Consider the following 5,277-nt stretch of genomic DNA (forward strand, 5'->3'; position numbering starts at 1 on the left):
CCTCGCCCTTTTGCTCATCGCCCTTTCCCCCCTCGCCCATCGCCCTTTCGCTCTCGCCCCATCGCCCTTTCCCCCCTCGCCCCCTTGCCATTTCCCCCCTCGACCCCTCGCCCTTTCCCCCTCGCCCCTTCCCCCTCACTCTTTACCCACTCGCCCCATCACCCTTTCCCCCCTCGCCCTATCTCCCTCACCCTTTCCCCCTCGCTCCATCGCCCTTTCCCCCTCGCCCATCGCCCTTTCCCCCTCGCCCTTTCGCTCATCGCCCTTTTCCCCCCTCGCCCTTTCGCTCATCGCCCTTTTCCCACTCGCCCCATCGCACTTTCCCCTTGGTCCTTTCCCCCCTCGCCCCATCACCCTTTCCCTTTCGCTCATCGCCCTTTTCCCCCCTCGCCCTTTCGCTCATCGCCCTTTTCCCCCCTCGCCCATCGCCCTTTCCCCCCTCGCCCCATCACCCTTTCCCCCTCGCCATTTCGCTCATCGCCCTTTCCCCCCTCGCCCATCGCCCTTTCCCCCCTCGCCCATCGCCCTTTCCCCCCTCGCCCCATCACCCTTTCCCCCCTCGCCCCATCACCCTTTCCCCCTCGCCATTTCGCTCATCACCCTTTCCCCCCTCGCCCTTTCCTCCTCGCCCTTTTCCCACTCGCCGCATCACCCTTTCCCCCTCGCCCTTTCCCCCCTCGCCCATCACCCATTCCCCCTCGCCCTTTCCCCCCTCGCCCATCACCCATTCCCCCCTCGCCCATCACCCATTCCCCCCTCGCCCATCACCCATTCCCCCTCGCCCTTTCGCTCATCGCCCTTTCCCCCCTCACCCATTACCCTTTCCCCCTCGCCCCATCACCCTTTCCCCCCTCGACCCCTCACCCTTTCCCCCCTCACTCTTTTCCCACTTGCCCCATCACCCTTTCCCCCCTCGCCCTATCTCCCTCACCCTTTCCCCCTCGCCCCATCGCCCTTTCCTCTTGGCCCTTTCCCCCCTCACCCTTTCCTCTTGGCCCTTTCCCCCCTCACCCTTTCCTCTTGGCCCTTTCCCCCCTCACCCTTTCCTCTTGGCCCTTTCCCCCCTCGCCCCATCGCCCTTTCCCCCCTCGCCCCATCGCCCCTTTCCCCCCTCGCCCCATCGCCCTTTCCCCCCCTCGCCCCATCGCCCTTTCCCCCCTCGCCCCATCGCCCTTTCCCCCCTCGCCCCATCGCCCTTTCCCCCTCGCCCCATCGCCCTTTCCCCCCCTCGCCCCATCGCCCTTTCCCCCCTCGCCCCATCGCCCTTTCCCCCCTCGCCCCATCGCCCTTTCCCCCCTCGCCCCATCGCCCTTTCCCCCTTCGCCCCATCGCCCTTTCCACCCTCGCCCCATCGCCCTTTCCCCCCTCGCCCCATCGCCCTTTCCCCCCTCGCCCCATCGCCCTTTCCCCCCTCGCCCCATCGCCCTTTCCCCCCTCGCCCCATCGCCCTTTCCCCCCTCACTCTTTTCCCACTTGCCCCATCACCCTTTCCCCCCTCGCCCTATCTCCCTCACCCTTTCCCCCTCGCTCAATCGCCCTTTCCCCCTCGCCCTTTTCCCACTCGCCCCATCGCCCTTTCCTCTTGGCCCTTTCCCCCCTCACCCTTTCCTCTTGGCCCTTTCCCCCCTCACCCTTTCCTCTTGGCCCTTTCCCCCCTCACCCTTTCCTCTTGGCCCTTTCCCCCCTCACCCTTTCCTCTTGGCCCTTTCCCCCCTCACCCTTTCCTCTTGGCCCTTTCCCCCCTCACCCTTTCCTCTTGGCCCTTTCCCCCCTCACCCTTTCCTCTTGGCCCTTTCCCCCCTCACCCTTTCCTCTTGGCCCTTTCCCCCCTCACCCTTTCCTCTTGGCCCTTTCCCCCCTCACCCTTTCCTCTTGGCCCTTTCCCCCCTCACCCTTTCCTCTTGGCCCTTTCCCCCCTCACCCTTTCCTCTTGGCCCTTTCCCCCCTCACCCTTTCCTCTTGGCCCTTTCCCCCCTACCTTTCCTCTTGGCCCTTTCCCCCCTCGCCCCATCGCCTTTCCCCCCTCGCCCCATCGCCCTTTCCCCCCTCGCCCCATCGCCCTTTCCCCCCTCGCCCCATCGCCCTTTCCCCCCCTCGCCCCATCGCCCTTTCCCCCCTCGCCCCATCGCCCTTTCCCCCCTCGCCCCATCGCCCCTTTCCCCCCTCGCCCCCATCGCCCTTTCCCCCCTCGCCCCATCGCCCTTTCCCCCCTCGCCCCATCGCCCTTTCCCCCCCTCGCCCCATCGCCCCTTTCCCCCCTCGCCCCATCGCCCTTTCCCCCCTCGCCCCATCGCCCTTTCCCCCCTCGCCCCATCGCCCTTTCCCCCCTCGCCCCATCGCCCTTTCCCCCCTCGCCCTTTCCCCCTCGCCCCATCGCCCTTTCCCCCTCGCCCCATTGCCCTTTACCCCTCGCCCAATCGCCCTTTCCATCCTTGCCCCCTCGCCTTTACCCCTCGACCCATCGCCCTTTGCGCTTTCCCCCCTCTCCCTTTCCCCCCTCGCCCCATCGACCTTTCCCCCTCGCCCCATCGCCCTTTCCCCCCTCTCCCTTTGCCCCCTCGCCCCATCGACCTTTCCCCCTCACCCCATCGCCCTTTCCCCCCTCGCCCTTTCCCCCCTCGCCCCATCGACCTTTCCCCCCTCGCCCATCGCCCTTTCCCCCTTGCCCAATCACCCTTTCCCCCCTCGACCCCTCGCCCTTTCCCCCCTCACTCTTTTCCCACTTGCCCCATCACCCTTTCCCCCCTCGCCCTATCTCCCTCACCCTTTCCCCCTCGCTCCATTGCCCTTTCCCCCTCGCCCTTTTCCCACTCGCCCCATCGCCCTTTCCTCTTGGCCCTTTCCCCCCTCGCCCCATCGCCCTTTCCTCTTGGCCCTTTCCCCCCTCGCCCCATCGCCCTTTCCCCCCTTGACCCTTCGCCCTTTCCCCCCTCACCCCAACACCCTTTCCCCCATCGCCCCATCCCCCCTTGGCCTTTGCCCCTCGACCCATCGCACTTTCCCCCCTTGACCCTTCGCCCTTTCCCCCTCGCCCTTTCCCCCCTCGCCCCATCGCCCTTTCCCCCCTCGCCCCATCGCCCTTTCCCCCCTCGCCCCATCGCCCTTTCCCCCCTCGCCCCATCGCCCTTTCCCCCCTCGCCCCATCGCCCTTTCCCCCCTCGCCCCATCGCCCTTTCCCCCCTCGCCCCATCACCCTTTCCCCCTCGCCCTTTCGCTCATCGCCCTTTCCCCCCTCGCCCATCGCCCTTTCCCCCTCGCCCTTTCACTCATCACCCTTTCCCCCCTCACCCTTTCCCCCTCGTCCTTTTCCCACTCTCCCCATCGCCCTTTCCCCCTCACCCATCGCCCTTTCCCCCTCGCCCTTTCCCCCCTCGCCCATCGCCCTTTCCCCCTTGCCCATCGCCCTTTCCCCCCTCGCCCTTCCCCCCCTCGCCCTTCCCCCCCTCGCCCTTTCCCCCCCTCGCCCTTTCCCCCCTCGCCCTTTCCCCCCTCGCCCCATCGCCCTTCCCCCCATCGCCCTTCCCCCTCGCCCCATCGCCCTTCCCCCTCGCCCCATCGCCCTTTCCCCCTCGCCCCATCGCCCTTTCCCCCTCGCCCCATCGCCCTTTCCCCCTCGCCCCATCGCCCTTTCCCCCTCGCCCCATCGCCCTTTCCCCCTCGCCCCATCGCCCTTTCCCCCTCGCCCTTTCCCCCTCGCCCTTTCCCCCTCGCCCTTTCCCCCCTCGCCCTTTCCCCCCTCGCCCCATCGCCCTTTCCCCCTCGCCCCATCGCCCTTCCCCCTCGCCCCATCGCCCTTTCCCCCTCGCCCTTTCCCCCTCGACCCATCGCCCTTCCCCCTCGACCCATCGCCCTTCCCCCTTGCCCCATCGCCCTTTCCCCCTCGCCCCATCGCCATTCAGCCCCTTGTCCCTGTGCTGGCTCATTAATCCCACTCTCCATCCCCGCCCAACACACCCTGTGAATTTTTCCCCTTCGAGTATTTCTCAGATTCCCCCCTTTTGAACGTTTCTATTGAATCTGCTTCCGCCGCCCTTTCAGGCAGCGCCTTCCAGATCACCACAACTCGCTGTGTCAGACACATTCTCCTCATCTCCCCCCCCACCCACCCCCTCTGGATCTTTTACCAATTCTCTTCAATCTGTGTCCCCCCCCCTCCACTCTGGTTACCGACCCTCCCGCCACTGGAAACAGTTTCTCCTCATTGACTCGATCCAAACCCCCCTCGTGGTTCTGAACGCCTCGATTCAATCTCCCCCCTTAACCTTCTCCGCTCTAAGGAGAACAATCCCGGCTCCTCCCGGTCTCTCCACATGAACTGAAGTCCCTTCATCCCCGGGAACCGGTCCTGGTAAGTCTCCCTCAGTCCGCACCCTCTCCGAGGTTGTCGTCATCCTTCCTAAAGCGTGGAGCCCAGGATTCGACACAATTCTTGCGGTTGGTAAAGGTTTAACGTTACCCACAGCAGCCTCAGTCCCTGACCTTGGGCTGTTAGTTTTGCGAGTGAGGGGCATTTGGAAGAGCTTCCCCACGGTCTCAGTCTGATTTCAATGTAGAATCCACCTCCAGCAAGGGCCCATGTAATGCTCAAGAGAACGCAGAGCTTCAACCACTTGCTGCACTGCAGTTGCAGGGTACACGGTTGCAGCAGGAATGTAACTGCGCTCAGGATGGTACACAGCAGGGACACTGGCCCTCAAAGCGACCCAGCCTGCACAAGGCAAAGGCCATCGCCCCGACGGATGGACTGCAGGGCCAGGGAGGGATACGATGGTGGTGGTTGCTGGGGGCGGAGAGTCAGGGAGGGACTGTGGATGGACTGTGCCAGTGGGTGAGACACGACCCATGTGTGTTTTGAGCCTGTAGCCTGTCCCCTCCCCAGCTCGGAGCAGCTTCCCAAACCGGCGGGAGAGACAAACAGACAAAAGCCGGGAGCTGCTGAAGCCACCAGCGATCCTGTCCCCGCGCCCTTCCCCATCCTCCAGGATCGGATCCCAGCTCCGGGCGGAACAGGCCAACAGCAGCTTGGCGAGAGCAGGGCAGCAGCAGCGTTCAGGAGGCTCGGCATTACCCCAGGAGCAGAGATTCCATGGCCCAGGAGACGAGGTCTCAGCAGGTTTTAACCCAGACAGCAGGACTGCAGAGGCAGAGAGGCAGCCTGATCGGGGACCATCGTCAAATCCCGGTGGGGGGGAATCCTCAGCCACATCCAGAGTGAAGGAGTGGAGATGGCGGGGGGAGAAGCTGCACTGCTCTCATTCAATAATCCACACCTTGTGC

Source organism: Carcharodon carcharias, unplaced genomic scaffold (genome assembly GCF_017639515.1).
Source record: "Carcharodon carcharias isolate sCarCar2 unplaced genomic scaffold, sCarCar2.pri scaffold_993_ctg1, whole genome shotgun sequence".
Classification (NCBI taxonomy): Eukaryota; Metazoa; Chordata; class Chondrichthyes; order Lamniformes; family Lamnidae; genus Carcharodon; species Carcharodon carcharias.